The 21,939-nt window shown below is 39.8% G+C and overlaps 1 protein-coding gene and 1 pseudogene across 1 annotated transcript in view; both read left to right on the forward strand.

Annotated features, from left to right (window-relative positions):
* Positions 1-21,939, forward strand: part of SPOCK1 (SPARC (osteonectin), cwcv and kazal like domains proteoglycan 1) — a 745,062-nt gene that overhangs the window by 245,050 nt on the left and 478,073 nt on the right.
* Positions 15,740-17,569, forward strand: LOC110211652 (axin-1-like; annotated as a pseudogene).

The raw sequence follows: 21,939 nt of genomic DNA on the forward strand, positions 1-21,939 counted from the left end.
TTGGCTGAATCTCTTCATGGTACAAATCTAGGCACTGTGGCCCAGAGAGAAGGGACTTGTCCAGCTCCCAAAGAAAGTTCATGTCATTTTTTAGCTTCATAGTGAAGAGCCTTCCTGGGTATTCTGACTGGATTTATCTAAGAGATAGTAGTTTAATGAATATTTCTTGTATTGGCTACTCTTCTTTTTTCCCTGTTCTGAAGCATTAGGTCCACCTGTGGGTGAGAATGGGATGATAAGAATTCCATAGTTCCATATTTTTTATGAATGCTGGTGGAAATTGCATAGAGGTATATAGTTGGTCAAGGTTGAGTCTTGAGTTTAGAGGTTTTCTTTGTGTGGTGGAGTTGCCTTTTGGATAGGAACACATTGTATGTACACAGGCTGAATGGTGGGTCATTCTCCCTCTTGCGTTAAGTTTTTATAGAAATTGATTCTGTTTGGATTATAGTAGCCATGACATCTGAACCCCTTTAGGACTACCAATGAGTTTATTCATCCATGAACCTCAGTCTCCTCATTACTAAAATATAGATACTGATATTTGTATCATCTCTGATAGGCTTGCTTTAAGTCCATTAGACTGTGAGCTCCTTGAGGGCAGGGACCGTGGTTTTTGCCTTTCTTTATATATTGAGCACTTAGCATAGTGGCTCACAGATAGTGATGGCTTAATAAATGCTTTGTAAATATTATAGCATTATAGAAATGTGATTGTATCACTATCATCAGTCATCATCATTATCCTTCTTTTGGATGCAGAATACTTTCTTCTTCCACCCATCCCTCCCTTTTAGTCAAGGTTTGTGAGAGAAAGGATCACTCCATAGGTATTTCATAAGATTATAGATCTTATAGAACCTCAGAGGCTCCCTAGATTAAACATTTAACAGATGGGGTAACTGAACCCTAGGTAGGCTAAGGTACTTGTCCAAGGTTATAGGTAATAAATGTAAGAAATGGGGTTTGAACCTAAATCTCCTGACCCCAGAGGCAGTGGTCCCAACATTTAACTTCGAAAAAAAAATTCCACAATTTAGGGATCTGTTATTTGCCTTCTGGGTATTTTCCTGCTGCTACCCACCTAAAGCACTAACAAGTGTTGGCCTGATTATTTTCCACATCACTATTTGAATGCTCAGCAGTGTTTAAGGCCTCTGGGAATGGATTATCTCTTGGACTGAGCCAACAGTCTGGAGATGTGACTACAATGGTGGAATAAAAATGGGCTGTTGGGTGAGTTTAAAGGACAGTAATTGCAGAAAGCATTTTGCAGCTGCTTCTTGTCAGTGCCTGTCTAGGGATATAACAGAAACTTTTAGGGATATTTGAGGGAAAACTTGTCCCAGGGTCTGAAATTACCAATTTACTGTAACTTTCACTTATCAGAGAATCCTTAGCAATTTACCTCTACTTTGATCCACTGAGGCCGTAGTACAATTTTATCTACATTTTTTTCCCAGATAAGTAGGATGTTAGGGTATTCATTTTTTAAAGTCTTTGTATTCATTTTTTAAAGTCTTCACCCCCCCCACTTCCTCCCCCCCAAAAACCCCAAAACACTTTTACAGGATTGCTCTTTGGTGAACTTTTCAGAATAGATCATAGAGGCCGTTGGAGCATGAATGTCTCTCTTAATTTCTGTTCAGGGCCCTCAGAACATCCAAAGCAGTCCTGAATATTCTTCAGGAAGACTGAACTCAGGCTTAAAATCTTTGTGATGCTTGGTTCAATTTTCCTTTTCTCCTTTTTCGTTATTGATTCCTTGAAAGGGGATAGGGTCAGTGGGTTTAGGCATCATTGGTGTGAACTGCAGTGGAAAGAACACAGTCCTGGGAGTCAGGCAGGAGAACTGGGTGCTAGTCTTGCCTTTACTGTTAAATAGTTGTATGACTTTGGGCAATCCAACAATTATGCATCTACTGTGTGAATGGCATTATGCTGATTTCTAGGGAATATGTAAGGGGGAAATAAAATAATATCACTATCCTTAGTGTGTCCTTTTTCTTTCTGAGCCTCACTTTCTCTGTCTGTAAAAGAGTGGGTTGAACTAACTGATATCTAAGGTTCCTTTCCTATTCCAGGATTCTATATGTTGGGGGTAGGGGAGTTGTCCTTGGGACAGTCTCCTAACAAACAAGCCTCAGGATAGAAGCAGTTTATAGCATCAATTTTGCTGAGTATTTGCAGCCCTGATAAAGGGATTGAGTGTGGGGAAGAGGGAATGGAGAAAGCACCTAGATTAAATGCATTCCAGATTAAATCCAAGTATAGACAAACCTTCAAGAATATCTCTCTGAAAGAACTGGATCACTGGTATGTTTATCTTCTATGATGCCAGCCATAAGACGAGGGACATATTCCTGAGAATTCCAGGTTCATGTTATCTTTGTGGGGCAGATGAGAATAGGTTGTTCCAGCAGCCATGAAGGTGGCTGAAGCAGGTTCTGTGGAGCACTTAGAGCTTGGTCAAACTTTGAAGAAGCCAAGGTCATTCACTGCATCCTGGGCCATCTCCAGTCATCTTGACTTTAGTCCTGGCTCTGGACTTAATGACTCAGGAAGAGAGAGTGAGGTGGAAGACTTCATGCAACTCTACTTCGCTTAAATCCAATTCACTCACAAGTCAGTACATTACCCTGTGATGTCATTGTCATCTAGGGTCCTCGCTCTATCACTAATTTCAGTACTTGGATTCCTAGTTTCTCAGCCTCCTCAAATCTCCTGTTTAGTGTACCTCTAGTACTCTAGATCATCCCCTCATCCCTCTCAGTTGATTTTACCTTAGAAGCTTTCTAAGGTCTGGCTCTGTTTAGATCTTATTTTTTCTCTCACTTTTCTCCTCACACTCTGAAAAGTTCTCAGCCTCTCATCTTGTCCTTTTGGGTTTCCCCTGTTTTCAGATGCTTGATCCTGAATCTTTCTCCAAAACTCACTTCTTGTGTGAAAGCATTCAGTGGTGAAGCCTGATGAGACAGATTGGATGGTTTTATTAGATCCTAAATGTAGAACGGGAAGCAACTTTAAATCATCTAGACCAACGGCATCTTTTTATAGAGGGAGAAAACCAAGGCCCAGGTAGGGGAAGCAACTTGCCCAAGGTCATGTGAGTAGTAAGGGGCAGAAGCAGGGTTCAAATGCAGGTCCATGGATTACAAAGGGACATGTGGAAGAAAAAGCCTTCCCAAAATGAAATGAAATAAGAACTTTATTCCTCTTTGGCTGGAAGCAAGGCTTCCTTTATCACTATTTCTATTATAACGTTACCATACTCTATTTGTATTTATGTGTGTGCATATCTTAACTACTGAGGCTGTTAGTTTTTTCTATTCTCTTTACTCAGCATGCATTTACTATTGTGCCTCCTATGTGACAGGCACTATCAGATGCTGGGGTTCAATCTGAGCCACTCTAATTGTCTTCTCAATGTATATAAATCTGGCATTATCTGGCAGTCTTTACATTAATCCAGTAAAATCTCTTGTCTTATCACCCAAGCCCTTGGGATCCTCTGTCTTTATGAGGAAGTGCCATGTCTGTATTTATTTATTCATTCATTCATTCATTCATTCATTCATTCATTTGTCATGTCCAAAAATGGACAGTCTCTGACCTCAAAGAGCTTATGTTCTGTGGGGGGGCTGGAAAAAACCATGAACACAGGTAAGTGTAAAATATATAGTGAATGAAAATCCAGATGATACCTTCTGTATTTATGTCTCATACAGCTCCTTAGCATTTGAAACTGACTGAGGGTCTCATCTTCATGAAGCACCAAGGGTACTGTTAGAACTCCCTATGTTATAATAATAATAAATAATCATTTTTAAGGCCAACATATCAAAAGAACTTTTTTTTCTCCTGATCATCCTTAAAAGGGATATTTATTTTCTGAGAAAAAAATACATCCCCAAATTGCTCTGTAATGAATTGCAACTGTTATTATGGTTTTTCTTTCTTCTATTACAATGAAGAAGAATTATGTTAGTAGGTACATTTTAGCTGAAAAGGATTTAAGAATAATTTGCTCCAGTACAGAAAAGAGACAGTATTGTTAATAAACACAAGAGGTCTGTATTACTTTAGTTGGTTGGTATTCATAATTGATTTAACATTTTACCAGGTTCTGTCATTCAGAAATAATTGTTGCATGGGAGAAGAATGAACGGACCAGGAGGAGGGAACATAATGACCAAAATCAAATTTGCATTTAATTTTTAGTTAAATGGGGCCCAGGTTTCTTTATGTCTGTCTGCTCACCTCAATGAGCATTTAAGAACTCCACAATACTCCCCCCCACCCCAATACAATTATGCTGGATTTGTGCTTCTGCATCCCAGGGAAAAAGCCATTAAGACTTTGATTTAAAGATACAAGAACTGCAAATTGGCAACTTGGTGTTTGTGCAAAATGTAATTTGGCACTTCTTCAAATTGAACCCACTCTAATCATCTTCTCAACATACATTAATCTGGCCAGTAAAATATCTTATCCCTCAAGCCTTTGGGAAGCTCTGTGTCTTTATGAGGAAGTGCCATCTCTGCATTCCTCTCTTGCTCCCTCCCTTCCATCCTGCCTTCCTTCCTTTCTTCCTTCCCTCCTTCCTTCTTTCCTCTCTCCCTCTCTTCCCCTCTCCTTCATTTTCTTCCTTCTTTTCTTTTCTTTCTTAATTTCTTTCTTTCCTTATCTCTCCCTCCCTCTTCCTTCTTCCTTCTCTTCCTTCTCTCCTTTTTCTTTTTTCTTTCTTTCTTTTATCATTTTTCTGTCTTTCTCTCCTCTCTTCCTCCCTCTCCCCTCCCTTCCTCCCTTCCATCCCTCTCTCTTCTTTCTTTTTCCTCCCTCCCTCCCTCCCTCCATTCCATTCTTCCTTCCTTCCTTCCTTCCTTCCTTCCTTCCTTCCTTCCTTCCTTCCTTCCTTCCTTCCTTCCTTCCTTCCTTCCTTCCTTCCTTCCTTCCAATGTGGGTTGATGGTTCAGGATTGAAGAAGGAAAATAAGGGATTTCAGCATTGTGGCAGTGATGTTGAAAAGGGTAGAAGTGAACATCCTGTCGACAGTGAACTGTGGGTAGTAGGACTGATTCCTTGTACCAGTTTCCCATTGCTTTCATTACTGTAGCTGAGCTTCATAATCAGGGCCTATGTCCAACCACCTCTCTTCTTTTTGCCCTTGCTTCTAAGTCGTCCACTGGGGGATGGGGCAGGGTGTCTAGGCACACAATACCTGTCATTAGTCTTTCCCAGGACCTGCAGTGGGTATATATGTCTGGGAAAGGGTTAGTCAGGAGTTATGGGAGATGGTTGGATGGAATTAGCCTATGTAGCATGTACTTAGTAATTTAGCTTGTGTTTTTACTTAGTTTAATGAAATTACTCTGTGTTAGTTACCTATTTCTATGAGTGAGGACAGTTATGCAGATTTAGATAGGAGATTTCTGACACAGGTTTGGGGTGGAGTTATGAGTTGTCATAATTTTTAATAATTCTGAGATATATTTCATAGCATTCCTGTAGTTCAAATTTGAAACTACCCAACCCTACTAGGGGAAACTTAGGTTTTCAGGCTGAGTACCATTTGGTGGCCAGGTGGGATACTGAAGTTTTTAAGAAAGGTTATTCTGGACAGGTGATAGAGCAACTCTGATGAGATAATTTTGTTAGTGACTAAAATATAGTACCGCTTTGTGGACAGGACATATATTGCTCTCCGTCTTTGGGTAATTACTAAAGTGACACTCTGTTTATGTAGATGAAGTCTGTGATGGCTTCTTCCCATCTTTACCTGTTCACTCCTTCCCTTTCCTTCAACTCTCAGCTTAAATGTTACTTTTTCCGTGCTGTATCCCTTATTTCCTACCCATAAGAAATTTTTCCCTTAGATCTGATTTTATAAAACTTTATACTGCTCATGTAATTCTCTAAAAAGACCCTGATATTGGAAAAGATTGAAGGCAAAAGGGAAAGGGGACAGCAGAGGATGAGATGGATGGTGTCATGAAAATAATGAACATGAGCTTGGACAGACTTTGAGAGACAGCAGAGGATAGAAGGGCCTGGCATGCTATGGTCCATGGGGTCACAAAGAATCAGACACAACTAAATGACTGAACAACAAGAACAAAACTTCCTATTTAATTTTTATCATGTTTGTCATCCTGTACTGTACATAAGCATCTTCATCTTTGCATCTCCCAAAATGCTTAACACAGTAGGTACCCAATGAAATGTGTGTTGAATGAATGAATGTCAAGTTATTGTGCCCAACCTTGAGGAACTTATGGTATAGTTGGGGGTAAAAGACATTCATAGGATCAGAGATTTACAACTAGAATGGATGTTAGAGTTCAGATAGTACAATCCCCATACTTTAGTGATAAGAAAGTTGATGCCCAGAGTAATGAAGTGATGTGCCTAAGTCCCAAAGATAGGAGTTTGAAAAAAAGGAAACCTTGGCTTCTCACTCCAGTGGACCTTCTACTACACCTGACATAGGACAGAATGGTCTTTTCATAGGATACTAAACATATCCATGCATATTGATAGTCCAGATCCTCTACCCCCAAGTTAAAAATAATACCAGTTCTTCTCCAAAAACATTTGGGCTCATACTATATTGTTTGGAGGGGAAAGGGAGGGAAATTTGATCCTCTACTATCTGCCAGCAAGACCTAATGCCCATCAACCCCCTTACAGAGGCAGCTATGTGGTTCAGTGGATGGAGTGCAGGTGTTGGAATCAGGACCACCTAGTTCAAATTTGGCCTGAGATATTTACTAGCTCTGTGACCCTGGGCAAGTCACTTGACTTCTATGTGCGTCAGTTTCCTCATGTGTAAAATGGGGATAATATCACCCATATCCCAGAGTTGTTATGAGAGTCAAATGAGATGATATTTTAAAGACCTTGTTCCTTTGATGTTATCTTTATGTTGTTTCACCTGTACCTTGATTTGGGGTAACTAGAAGTAAACATTTTAAGCTCTCAGTCATTTCTACCCTGAGCAAAGCATATGAAAACAAAATGTTAGATGGAGGAGAAAGTAGGAATTTAATAGTGGTGGGAAGATGATCCCAAGGGATTAAGGACTTGGACTTAATAATGCAGAGTAGATCAGGCTTTGTCTCTTTTTCTTGAATAATTATGTTTGGAAAATCTGTCTGTACAAGACCAATATCTCCTTTGTAGTTGTTAGCACAGTGAAGGGGGGAGGTCAGCTGAGCAAAGTGAGCTCTGCTGCTGCCTTCCTACTCCCCTGTTAGCCTCTCTCCTACTGAGGCTCCTGTAAGATAAAGGCAGGGAAGTCCAGAATTCAGACCTGGAGTCCTTCAACCAGCTTCGTGTTTACTCTGGCTGCAGAGATGCTTGTTTTGATGGGAGGAATTGTGTGAGACTTCTGTGACAGCAGAGTACAGCTTGGGCTGAGGTAAGGGGAGGTCTTGGGCGATTTTTGCTCAGTTGTGTGTATCTCTGAAGCAGTCTTGTGCTTAGGGCTACTGGATGATCACTCATGTCACATTATACGGTCTAAGGAACAGCTTCATCTTTGATGACATTTTATGAAGCCTTCTCTCTTCTTTTGGACATACTTGTGCCAGGGGTTGTGAGCCTGTCAGAAACCCAAATAACAGTGATGGAAGTAACATTTTTGTCAATTGGATCTCTTAGGTGAGGGCAAGAATTGCCTCTGAGTTTGTTATTACAGACATTCAAGCTTGAGATGTTGCTACCAGCCCTGCATGGAAAGGGTTGTAAGATTTGCTGAGTATTGAACATCTGGCCAGTTGCTGAATATGCTTTTCTATGAGCACCACACTTATCTAAGCTAACGGATTTTATAAAAGCAAAACTCAGCCAATCACTTCTTGTCAGTTGGTTAGTGCAGGTTTAATCAAATGGAAAACCTTGAGCCTTCAGAGGCATACCCCAAAAAAGAACTCTGGTAATAAAGTCTGTCTCTGTCTGTCTGTCTGTCTGTCTCTCTTTCTCTCTCTCTGTCTCTTTCTCTCTCTCTCTCTCTCTCTCTCTCTCTCTCTCTCTCTCTCTCTCTCTCTTTTTCTCTCTGTCTTTCTGTCTGTCTCTCTTTCTCTCTTTCTTTTTCTCTCCCACTTTCCCCTCTCTCTAACTGTCTCTGCCACATGAAAGCATGATTGATTAGAGCAGCCACTGCAAATGACAAAAATCTTGTTAGAATAGATCTATCAATGTCTCGTAGGAACTTGGAGAATTAAGCAAGAGGTTTCCTTTGCCTCAGCCTATTTGGGGAGTTCTTAGAACTGCTAAGGAAGGGGCCTGTAACTGTTGCAATAAAACCACTCTGGCCTCCTTCCCATAAATAAATATTTCTGCCAGCATTATCATTTTGTTAGAAAAGTATTACTTATTTCCTGGCCAATCTGTTCCCACTGATAGCACAAGTGCGAACTCTACCAGGAGCTAATGTAGATATTCCAGTGAGGATGTGGCCAGACTGTGGATAGGGCTGGATGATAATGAGAAATTCATTTCTCCCACATGAGTTTCCTTTCAGCTCTGGATTCTCTGTAATAAGCTCCAAGTAATGTGATTGCTTAAGGGACACTTTACTTACCCTTTATGTATAGAGTGACATTTACTGTTTGTTTTAAAGAATCCATCTCCCAGTATCATATATTTTGGCTTAACTAAGACACAGAGAAGTACTTTCTAAAACTTAGAGCGCCAAAGTGTTAACTGTTGCTATTGGTGTTATTACTATTGTCATCCATGTCATCTCATTTTTTTTTTCATTTTTTGATGGCATTCAAATAGGAATGGCCCTGGGACAAGTCAGTTTCTCTTATGATTCTTTTATAGTTTGTGTTCTACAGACTACTGTCTGAGTTTATAAAATAACACTTTTTGTAATTGAACAAAAATGTTGGGATATGGGCTTATCCTTGGTAAGTTTACTGTAAGCATCCTCAATATAGCTGTGGTAGCAGAAATAATCTGTACTTTGTCCTGTTTCTCTGACCTCTTCAGCCTGGTCTCTATACTTGGAAAATGTTTCCTTCTAAATATCTTGGAGAGAATTAATATTCTGATATTACTCCTCCTCTTGCTATTTGTTCTCGGTTGCCTGGACCTGTGATTTTAATCATTTAGGGAATTCCCGGTGAGAAACTCTCACTACCAATGAAAATTGACAGACCTTGCCCAGATCACAGAGCTAAATAATAGTTATTACTATTATTATTTTAAAAATCTCAAACTACATTAGCATCATGAATTAGACCATAGCACCATAGAAGTAGATCTAACAGGGTTTTGGAGCTCATCTAGTCACAACCTTTCACATTTCAGAGAAAGGAAGTAACTTTCCTGAGACCACATAGGAAATAGCGACAGAACCAGGGAGTATGTCTAGAGGCTCTGATTCCAAATCCAGTGCTCTTTCCACCATATTACTCTTCAGTTTGCCAATCTAATCAATTGGTCAGTGAGTCAACAAGCACCTATATTAGCACACTAATTAGTTGTGTAATTCTGGGTAAAACATTTAATTTCTCTGAACCTCAGTTTTAAGATCTGTAAAATCAGGCAGTTAGACTAATTTAGCCTCTAAAGTTTATTCTAGCCCTACATTTATGATCAGATGATGCTATGATTTATTAAGCACCCATTCTGTTCCATGTTTGAGAAATGTGTAGAAAAAAGTAAATCAATTCCTGTCCTCAAGGAACTTACATTCTATGGAGGAGTCAACAAGTCCATATGTAGGTATACTGAAAATATATACAAATTAGATACAAGGTAACAGGGGAGTGCATTTGCAGTTGAGGGGAGATCAGGAAATCTTTTTAGTAGAAAGTGATTCTTCAGCTGAGTCTTGTGGAAGATTAGAAATTCTAAGAGGCAGAGGTGAGGAAGGATTATAGTCTGGTCATAGGGACAGCCAATGCAAAGGCAGGGAGATAGGAAATGGAGGGCTATAAGGAGTGAGGAGTATAAGGAGTGTGAAGGGGAGTAATATGCTAATAAGGCTGGAAAGATAGGTTGGAACCAAGTCGGGGTTTTACATGACAGACAAAGGAATCTAGATTTGATCTTACTTATAATAAGAAATCACACAAGTTTGTTGAGGAATGATGTGATCAGACCTGTGCTTTATGAAAATCAGACTGGGGGCAGCTAGGTGGCAAAGTGGATAGAGTACCAGCCCTGGATTGAGGAGCACCTGAGTTCAAATCCTGCCTCAGATACATTACACTTACTAGCTGTGTGACCCTGGGCAAGTCACTTAACCCCATTGCCTAGCCAAGAAAGAAAGAAAGAAAGAAAGAAAGAAAGAAAGAAAATCAGACTGGCAACTGTATGTAGGATGGATAGGAGTGGGGAAAGACTTGAAATACTGACTGAAGACATTCTCATAGGACAAAGATGCTGATAAGCCCCTACAATTGCCCAAGATCCATGTTAGCAGATATGATGGCATTTGAGGCAGGGAAGACAGTAAGACAGTTATTACAATAGTCCAGGTTAAAGTGTTGAGGATGTGAAGTAAGGTGGTAACCACATAAGTAGAAAGAAGGGGATAGATGGAAGAAATGTTTTGGAAATAGAAATAGGAGATTTGGTAACTGATTGGATATGTAGGGGTGAGTGAAAGTGAGGAGCTGAAGATGATTCTGGTTGCAAACCTGGGTGCCTAAGAAGAATGGTGGTATCCTCAACAGAAATAAGAAATAAGGGACAGCTAGGTGGTATAGTGGATAGAGCACTGGCTCTAGAGTCAGGAGGACCTGAGTTCAAATCTAGTCTCAGACCAAACACTTAACATTTACTAGCTGTGTGACCCTGGGCAAGTCACTTAACCCCAATTGCCTCATAAAAGAAATAAGAAAATTATGAATAAGAGTACTTTTGGGGGAAAATACAATGAGTTCTGTTTTGGATATGTAGGTTATGAGAAATATTTGGGGATATCCAGTTAGAAATTTCCAATATGGTACACAGTGCCTGGCACATAGTAAAAGCTTAATAAATGATCATTGATTGACTCAGGAGAAAGACTAGGGTTGTCTATATAGGTCTGAGAGTCATCTGTATAGATATAATCATTAAATCAATGGGAGCTGATAAGACTTCCAAGAGAAAAAAAAATGTAGAAAGCTGAAGAGAAGGGGGTCCAGGACAGAGCTTCAGGGAACATTTACAGTTAGGTGGCATGACATGGACGATAATGCAGAAAAAGTGACAAAGAAGTGAACAAAACAGGTATGAAGATCAAGAGAGGATAGAGTATCTAGTTGTCAAATGTTTCAGAGAGGTATGACTGTGAAAAGGCTATCAGATTTAGCGATTAGGTAAGGCCAAAGAGATAAACTTTTTTGTACATATCAGTCCATAATACGGGACTTCATTTTTTCACATTCCTAATTATAAGGACTATATTGAGAGGCATCTAAAGAAAGCCTTTTTGAAATGCTGACATGGGAAATCACCTAGTAAATATTTTAGGTTAACTTCGAGTTCTCATTCCCAGTCTCAGTACAAGCTAGGTTATAAAAATTAGGGTTTGAAAAACATTAGAGGTAAGAGAAGGATGTATGAGACAAATGTTATAATAACTCATGTGATTCCATTCCCCAATAATTCCAGCAGGCAGACCAGGAAAGATAACTTTGATTGGCTACGTGATTGGTGTGTCTCAAGGGTAAATTAGATTGGGGCGCAGAGTCGCAGATGCCTTATTAAATCGAGCTCCAATTTGGGTTTGTAGCAGGGACTGTCACCACCTACTTGGTAAATGCATGATTGCTGTTTAGAGCTTTGTGCAAAAGCTTTTGTTTGTTTCTGGCCAAGACCAGTGCCTGGTTGGGAGCAGCTTCCTCCTTCTTTTCAGTGTTTCATCCTTTATTAAGATAGCTTGTGCCAGAAACAATTAAACAAGCGATCATATCTGCCAACATGGAAACTGGGTAATTACAGGGACTCATCAGTGTTTTTGTTCTATAAAAACATTTCTAGTCACACCTCCATTTTTTAAAATGCTAGAATCTCTGAGCCAGGAGAGACCTCAGTGCCCGTTTAGACCAATCTGTATCTGAATGTTAATTCCCTCTACAACTGCTCTGAAAAGTGGTCCTCTGGTCTTTGTTTGAAAACCTCCAGAAAGGTTTTCTCAAAGCAAAGGTAATTGTTAGGAAGATTTGGTATTCATAACAACTGACCAGTGCTGGGCCTGGGAGGCTAGGAAGACCTTTTCCAACTAAGGGTCATCAACTTGGGGTTCATTTATAGCCAGGGCTGGGGGGAGAGAGGGAATAAAGTTCTTTTTCTTATAGTTTTGCCACCCCCACACTCCTGGAGCTTTGGGAGAAATCACTTAAAATTTGGGTTTGGCTAATTTTAAGACTCTCTCCAAAAGGGATCATAAAGGTACTACATATGCAGGGTAGGTCAGGTATAGGAAAACTATTTATTTCCCTAACTACTAAAGAAATTCTTGTAACATAAATGATGCATAAGCATATATTGACAGAGACTTAAAACATGATATGGTAAACTATATGCTCCCAGGATGTTAATTCTTAAAACATTAAAACTTGGCATACTTAGTGAGTCTGTTGAATAGTCATTTCACCTTCAACTGGATTCTACACTATCCTTCAATATCCATGTCTTCTGGCCAGAGCTTAGGTTCATATAGTTGCAGAAAACCATTTATGCTGCCATTTGGCTCTGAGAGACCCTGGAGTTCTCAACCTTTGGAACCCATGAAGTCAACTCCAAGGCTAGAAATGTCTGAATTGCTATTTGATCATCTATGCTTAGAGGAAGAAACACAAAGCTCAGGAGGGAAGCAAGGCTTTGAGTTGGCGACTAAGGCTCACCTAATTCCTGAGATGTGGAAGAGGAAATAAACTTGATCTGTTTGGCCCCAGAAGACCAATGTGCTTTAGGTGCCAAATATGAGCAGCTGATATGGGTTCCAGGATTGGAGAAGTATCTCTTCCCTATCCCACATACCTTCACAAGAAGTCTGAGAGAAAATCTCATAAAGTTCCCCCATACTTGGCATATGGAAAGATAGAGAATAAAAGCAGAAGTTGTCCTATTAAAATCCATAAATAGGTGTCATACCAAAGTACCTAGAGTTTCATTGCTGAGCTAGAGCACATGTGGGCCAGTGGAAGTGACTGGGAAGCCCAGCTCAGCCCATATGTGCACTGTGTGTTGTATCCTAGCCAAAGCACATAGGGCATGGGGCCTCATCAGTACCCCCGATATATCTACATGACACCAAATCCTATTTATCTGCAGCTTACTCCCATTGCTCCTCATTCTGTCTTCTGAGGCCAAGCAGATCAAGTATGTTCCTTTTTCTACACGCCAGTCATTCATACTTGGAGTCAGCTACCATGTTCTCCTCTTCTGTGGGCTAATCATCTCCCCAGTTCCTTCAACTTATCATCACCTGGCATCGTCTCCAGCTTCTGCTCCATTCTCATTAATCTTCTTTGGGTATTCTCTTGCTTGCCAATGTCATTTCTAAAAGGTGACACCCAGAAGTGGACACAATGTTTCCTAGCCTCAAATGCCATTTGTGGTTATCATCAGTTTGAATATAAAGAAATTTCTCAGAGACTAAATGCTTTGAGTCTGGGCAAGTTATATTGAAATTTTTAGTGGTAAACTAATTCTAGTACCTCTAGGACTGAAAGGGATTTTAGAGGCCATATATATAGTCCATACATCTAATTTTATATATGATGGAACTGAATCCTGTAGAAGTTGATGATTTATACTAGGTCACATAGGTCATGAGTGACATAACCTGAATTTGAAATTGGGTTTTTTACAATCTAAGAGCTGAGTTCTTTTTTTTTTTTTTAACAAATTTGGGTTAAGTGACTTGCCCAGGGTTACACAGCTAGTAAGTGTCAAGTGTTTTTTTTCTGAGGCTGGATTTGAACTCAGTCCTCCTGACTTCAGGGCCTGTGCTCTATCCACTGTGCCACCCAGCTGCCCCCGTGAGTTCTTTTAATGGTACCATACTACTTAGGCCCTGTATAAATTACTAAACCTCTTTGGTCTCAGTTTCCTATTCTTTAAGATGAGGTTGAGGCCTACTTCCTTTTACCTACTTTTTTGAGGGACCTGGTAAAAGTAACTGAGTTAATTATTGTGTATATGTGATACCATCAAATTGATTGAGTAGAGAACAATTTCAAACAACTTCAATGTTTGTTAAAACAATGACTGGTGCTTGTTTTCTTTTCTCCTCCCATGAAATCAGCCAATTCTTTTGGTATTGGGTAGACAGTCACTATGTTTGAAGAAGTAAAAGCTCACATTTACATAGCATTTGAAAGCAGGTATGGCTCCTTCACAAATGTCCTGTTAGGTAGGCAGTACTAATACTGTTGTCTGTCTTTATTGGTGAGGAAACAGATTTCCTAGGAGCATTTTTTTTCATATAGTCATACACCTAGTGAATGTCTAAACTGAGATAGGAACCTGAGATAGGAATCCAAATCTAGTAGTCTTTCCATTATAATGGCTACCCTTTAAGTTATGGATAGTTTTGTCAATGGGAATTAGTAGAAACCAGGGCAATTGTGGAATAATTCTGAGAAAGTAGTCCATAGAAAAAGGGTACATACTCAGAGCAAAGATGGTTAAAGTGTCCTGTTTCTCATTCTATAATTTGTGTAAGACTGGCATGAGAATTTTGCAGGTAATTGCTATAGAACAGTTTGGTGAGTGTGGAACAAATACATACTGCCTCGTTATGGCTTACTTGGAAAAAATGAGGATTGTGGTTTGTTACCATGAGAGAAAAGTATATTATCTCACCAAAAAGATACTGCTTTGGAGCAGTAGAATAGCTGAACTTGTGCTCAGAGATGAGCAAGAACTGAGAACTGGCCTCAGAAGAGACCTCTGATTAGGCCTGGGAAGAGACACTTGATCCTTGAAAGAGCTGACTGAAAGAAGAGTCTTTGACTTTATTGCTTGGAAGAACTTACTGGAGGAGGAAAGGCTTTACCTTTACCTTTCCTTTTCCATCCATGCCCACCGACTGCACGAACAAAGGAAATCCCTCAGACATAAACTAAGGAGGCAAACCTAGAAAAGCTCTGCAAATCCTGGACTTGGGGTTTTTACTTTTGTTGACATACCCCAGAAGAGAAGTAACCTGAATGAGTAGCACATTGAGAAATAGCTCTACCCAGGAGGAGAGCAGAGGAGCATCTTGAATGGAGTAGCTAGCAGAGAAGTGGATAGTGACTGCTGTCCCTGAAGATAACAAAGGATGTCATTGTCTATAGACCAGAGTTCTGAGTTGCCTCAGGCACTCATGTTCCTTATACCTTGCTATAGTTATATTTTTCTGTCCCCGTTCCCACCCTCTTCCCCCCTCTCCCCAAACACACACTGTTTATTGGTAGAATTGTGTCACCATTTTACAGGTGGAAGTCTATATTATTATCACTGACTTTGCATTCTGTTCAGTGAATGTTTTGTTTAGGAGTTAAAAGGGAATAGACAGCAGAAACAGAGATGACAATACAGGCGGGCCTATAGACTATGTGGTTGGAGCAGGGGCCTCTGGACTTGCACCCTAGCCTGCTGTATTCCCACCCCGTGCTGGTGCCCAGACTGGGAACTAGAGCCACTCAGTGGGACAAATTAATTCACTTTGGAACTATAAATACTGGTGGACTGAGATTAAGATGCTGCAGTCATTGTCCCTTGACAAACACAGAGCCCCAGAATGAATGTCTAAGAACAGGGTTTTCTCTGGGACTTTGGGGAAAGCTTCACTGAAGATACTTCCAGGCTTCCAGTTCCTGGTGATGAAGGTGAACTGTTTTCCACAGATCGCAGACTGTTGAGCTTCCATTTTGTGATGGGATTTAAAATGAAACTTCTACAGCCACCCCAAGGGCATCAGATCTGGATTTGCAGTATGAACCTGAAGGAAGTACTTAACCTACACCCTTATATTTGAAATGAGCTGAGTCATTGCATTCTTTGCTTGGATGATCAAGATGGAATAAATCTATTTAGGATTTGCTTAAACTGAGAAGACAGCAGATTTGCTAGGCTTCCAGTTTGCCTGAAGTGGCTTTAGGAAATTGGAAGCCTGTGACTCCAATGAGGAAAAGAGGCTTAAGTTGGCAAAAGCTATTTACAGAAAATATATTCTTGATAATAATGGGATTGTATCTTCTCAGACTAAATCAGTTACAAAGAACTTCTTAAAAGATTACATTATGAAGCAACATATTGATCCTACCATGTTTGACCAGGCCGGAACTGAGGTCCAATCAATGATGGACCTTTTGTTCCTTAAATCAGATATTTATTTGGAATACACAAGGAAGGATTGGGAAAATCGTAAAATCTTTGGTAAATAGAACTCTGGGCCAGGGCCAGGGCCAGGGAAAGGTATCTGGATATTTGCCCCTGTTGAATGAAGATGAGGAATGAAGTATGACCAAAACAAAGAAAAAGTTAATGGCAGAGATTTAGCTCCATCTAGCAGGCTAACTCAGAAGGTGCTAAGGGAAATAACACCTCAGAGGGTCTAATCAAATAGGAGATACAGTGAGTGAAAGCAGAGAGTTCAGGCATGGCTCATGGTGGGAACCTGCCAACCTTTGCTATGTCAATTCTGGTTATACCCTAGCCCCACCCACCAGTGCTAATGACAGTGAACAGTGGAGTATGTCCACTGATACTGACACAATATCCCTCACTGATAGCACCACTGATACTGACACAATATCCCTCACTGATAGCAGTGTATAAACCTTTTAGTACTAAAATTTAGTACATTTTAGCATATTAGTCATAGCTTTCATGGAGTATCTGTGGGGAAACATGGACAGTAATTCCACTGGATGAAAAGAGGTGGAGTGCCACCTTACAGAACCCAAAAGCAACCTGGAAGGGAGATATAGGGAAGTGTTGAAGCTGCTGGACAGGTACCACTATCTCACATTCCTTGCACTTACCAAGTTGAAACATAGAAGTTTGCAGCAGAGCTTGTCAACAGCTTGGAGGCTGTCTAATGGACAGGAAAAAACAGAAGAGAAATTAGGGGAGCAACTAAAACATGTCTGAGCAGAGGGAGAGGCATCACAAGTTGCCTTCTGTGTAGACTTTGTACCACTTCCCTCCCCATTATGTAGAAATGGGCTGCACTAAAATTAAAGATGTCTACAAGGAAAATCCTGACAGCATCCTTGATGAGCATGTACAAAGGGTCATGAAGACACTAGGTTGCCAGTCCCTAGGATCTGGCCACCATTCCCCAAAGCCACACTCCTCAGATAATGGTCATGCAGCTAAAATTCCAGGGATACTGGGCACAGGACCTCTTAGGCATAGCAACCACAGTACAAAATCAAGAATGAAACTAGATGCAACTAATTTATACCATTACAAATATGTCTGCCACCACATTCATCACCATAGTGTGATGAAACCCAAAGAGCAGATTGAGGCTGAAGCCACTCAGAGGGTTCAAAACAGTTTTGACCCTGTGGACCTTCCCCCAGTCAGCATTCTCTATAAAAAGTTGATGATTCCCCTTTGAGAACCTGCCTACATGCAAAATATTCTATGTAATGTAGTATGGTACTAGAAAGTATATGACCTTGTTTACTAAAGCTAATATTTTTTATATGTTGTAATAAAGGAAGATATTTCTAGTGTCAGAACAAAAAGAGTTAATGGAGTCCATATTGGCAGGTTTTGTAAAGGGGATGTACACTAGTTGATACTTAGGGGCTATAGTATATAGTTGCAGGAATTTATTTCCCAGTAATGTCATCCATAGCACCCCAAACAAGTGAGTTATAGCAGTGGCTACCCTTCTGTTAATCCCCAATCTGCCAGTATAAGTACAGGATGGGTAAGCAAGAGAATCCTGAGAAATATAGAAGTGGTGTTGGGTCCATACCAGCTCTAAACTACTGCACCTTTATGCCTGTCATGGAGTGTTTATTGTCCTAGTGCTGATGAAATGATTCTTCCTTTTCTGATCCTATGAATTCACCATATATGGACTTACTTCATGAGAAAACTCCTTCAACCAATTCAGGTTGGCAAGTGTTCTGCAACCTAGTCTGAAGCGGTAAGAGATTAAATCACTTGCCCAAAATCACACATCCAATGTCTTTCAGAGATAGTACTTGAATCTGCTCTCGTGCCGATTATTCATTACAGAATGCTGCATTTCTAATAGTGATTATTTATATTCATATCACTGTTCTCTCTGTGTCTTAATTGGTAATGCTATTATTTTCTGCTTCCTTTATTTGGCCTTCATGTTGGAGACATCCCAACCCACACAGAAGGTGAAATGGCTACACATTATCGTAAGATCCTAGCCCTGAGCTAGAAGGGACCTCAGGGGTTATCTGTTTGAACCTACTTATTTACATAGAAAGGAAAATGAGGCTCAGAGAGGGGAAGTGGATTGCCCAAGATTGCACACATAGTAAATGACAGGAGCTGGGATTTGAGCTCAGGTCCTGTCATTACAAGTTCATCACTATTTCACCACAGTGTTACCCATTCATATAGTCATACACTTATCTACAAACATATATTTTTTTTCTTAAGGAGGTGCATGCAGTGTTGAAAAAGTGTTAATAACTTAGCATGGCAGGTAGAGCAACCTCTTGAAGGAGTGAGGGATTGGGGTAGAAAGCCAGGGACCAGAGAGGAGATTGACATGACTTCTTTTCTTTCCATGGTACAGTGTAAAGAGACTAGATTTGGAATCAAATGAACTGAATTTGAATCTCAGGTCTGCCTTTTACTACCTTTGTGACCTTGGACAAGTCCTTTTTCTTCTCTGGACTTCAGTTTTTCTACCTTTATAAATGAATGGGTTACATTAGATAACCCCTAGCGCCTTGCCTAGCTCTGGACCTATAATTCTCTAATATAAGGATATTATTATCATATCATATTATATCATATCATATAGTATAATATAATATAAAGGATAGTATTCTTTAATGTAAGGATATTGGCCATTTCTCTGTGAGATTTTTCCTTGTAGCCCATAGCTCTAGGCATTATGTTAAAAGAGGTTTAGGTTATCTTCTATGACATTGATTTTCTCATCATTAGTTATTCAAAGGAAGAGGCAATTTTAAGATATAGGATGTAACTACTTTTTTTTTCTTTTTTTTTTAGGCAGTTGGGGTTAAGTGACTTGCCCAGGGTCACACAGCTAGTAAGTGTCAAGTGTTTGGTCTGAGTCCGGATTTGAACTCAAGTCCTCCTGATTTCAGGGCTGGTGCTCTATCCACTGCGCCACCTAGCTGCCCGTAACTACTTTTTACATAGTCTTATTAGATCTTGGAAATTTAGAAGCAAAAAATATCAAAGAAAAATCAGTGTATTACATTGGACTACCCTTTGTTCCATATGGCAAAGTCTAGGCTCTCCAGCCTCTGAGAAAATTGCTCCTGGTTTATTTATACTGCTTTCAGCCATGTTTGATTTATTATTTGGAATAGTTAGAATCGTAGGATTTTAGAGCTAGAAGGAACTGGCTGTTATTAATACTCATGTTATGCCCCAAATAATAAATGAAAAAATGAATAAAAATAACAGTGGATGTCATTCCAACCTGCAATACCCAATAAGAAATAAATGCCATCCTTATCGATGTATACTTCATTACCACATAAATGATCTCTTCTGATAATTTTACCCTGAGGGTATGTTAAAAGAATTGAACCATGATCTATAATTCTTTATTCCTCCCCCTACCCGATTAAGAATGAAATCCTTCAAAGCTAAGAGCAAAATGTCATCACTCATTAGTCTCATGATATTAATATCATCTAGCAGCAGGCCTGGTGTACAGAGCAGAACATACAAATTACACAGTCCCTTCCCTCAAGGAGCTTAATTCCCAAAGATAAAAGAAGGAAAGAAATGCCAGAGGACCCAGTATTTAAGGAATTGTTAAAAGCCAAGTCAAAGCTTATTTGAGATAAATCCCCTGGGAAACACAGGAGTCTGAGAGCAAAGAGTAAGGAAGACAAACAGCAGCTGATTGGAGCCTTCTCTTCCCATAACAAAAGGAGGCTGTTTCTTTAAGGAAAACTGCAAGCTCATTTGCAGATGGAATCTAAAGGAATTAGGGAACATTCTGGCCTTGACTTCACAAGAGACTGGATTTCTCTCCTTATGAAAGGAAGGAATAGAAATTGATGGGATCACACCTGCACTGCTACTCCATCAGAAACAATCAGATTGTAAATTATATTATTGCTATTATCTCCAAAGAGTGGCTGAAATAACTCCTGGGAATACCTGAATGCTGGAGGGAGAAATAGATGGAGGTTTGTCACACAGACCAGGGTTTGGCAATCTGAGAAACACAGGATGTCACAGCCAGAATTCACCTTAGAACTAGTTAATACTTGCAGGACAAGGGGCAAGTTAGTTAACCCAAGGCCTGTGTTTCCTCTTTTGTAAAATTAGGAGATTGGAATAGATGATCTCTTCTAGATGGTTTCTTATAGTTCTAAGTCTGATGAACCTATTATCACCCTTATTATGCAGAAGAAGAAATGGAAGCCAAGAATGAGAAACAGACTTGCTCAGGATAAAATAGCCTCTTGAAGCAGCAGGGCTGTAGCTAAAACCAAGAGCTTCTGGCACTTTTTCCTCTTGCTAGTCCAGTCTCAGATCTGATAGTAGTGATGACAGTAGGTAATTAAGAAATGCTTAATGATATTACTATGTGACTTGAACATAATAGCAATTAATAGCAATTTGATATCATGGTAATAATGTGATTTTGTAAACTATTGGGGTGGCCTGACCTTGACTAGATGGCTTTTGTGATGTGAGAAACATTCCCTACCCAGGTTCACTTTAAAATGAAGTAATTCATTCAACAACTATTTAGCAATTACCTACTATGTGCAGATCATTATAATGAGCACTAGAGGAGACACAGTGTTTAGTTAGAGAGGCTATAGTTCTTGATCTCATGGAGCTTATATTTTGGTAGAGGGTGACAAAACCTAGAAAAATGATAATATTCAGTAATACCTGACAAATACCTTAAAAATGCATAACAAAGTACTATGTGAGATGTCACTGAAATGGGGATCAGAGAAGGTTTCATCGAGGTTAACTCATTTGTATTAGGCTTTACAGGACAGGTACAAGGATGTGGGGAAAAAATCATTCTCCTGGCTGAGGGAATTGTGTGTGCAAATGCTCTTATAGTTTGGGAACTTGGTAGTTATGGTCTTAGACTTAGAGTCAAGAAGAGTCAGGAAGACAGCTTCTGGTCTGCCTAAGACATGTACTAGGTCTGTAACTTGAGGCAAGGCCCAGAATCTTTCTGGATCTCAGTTCCTCTCCTGGATAAAGGGGATAATAGTACTTATATCCCAAGGTTTGGGTAAGGATTATTTGAAGCTGCATATTCTAAGCACTTTGCAAAACTTAAAGTCTTGTACAAATGTTATATGTTCTTATTACAGGAATCTTTGGCAGACCATCTCCTTCTACCTGGTCCTATCTCATGTGTAGCATCAACTCCTTCAAAGGATATGCCTGAGTGATCATTAAGTTTTATTATTTGGAGCACAAACCAATGATAGAAAACCATCGCTACAGACTTTACATGAAAATTTTATTAGCTACGTGGCTAATGCTGATCCTTTACCTCCCACGCTTACAAAGTTTTGCCTCTTCCCTTCTAAAGAGTGGTTGGAAAAGATGGCAATAAAGGCTGCTGCCTTTATTATGTTTCTCAAGCTGCCAGTAAAAGGATGTATTTACCATTTTCTTTTCCTTGTCCAAAAACGGAATGAGCTGCTTTGGGAGGTAGTGGTTTCTCTCCCCACCTACTTTTGGAGGTTTTCCAAGAAAAGACTAGAGGATCACTTGTCAGAGAAGTTGTAGAGGGAATTATTTGTC

Source organism: Phascolarctos cinereus, unplaced genomic scaffold, assembly GCF_003287225.1.
Source record: "Phascolarctos cinereus isolate Bilbo 61053 unplaced genomic scaffold, phaCin_HiC Scaffold_2;HRSCAF=192, whole genome shotgun sequence".
Lineage (NCBI taxonomy): Eukaryota > Metazoa > Chordata > Mammalia > Diprotodontia > Phascolarctidae > Phascolarctos > Phascolarctos cinereus.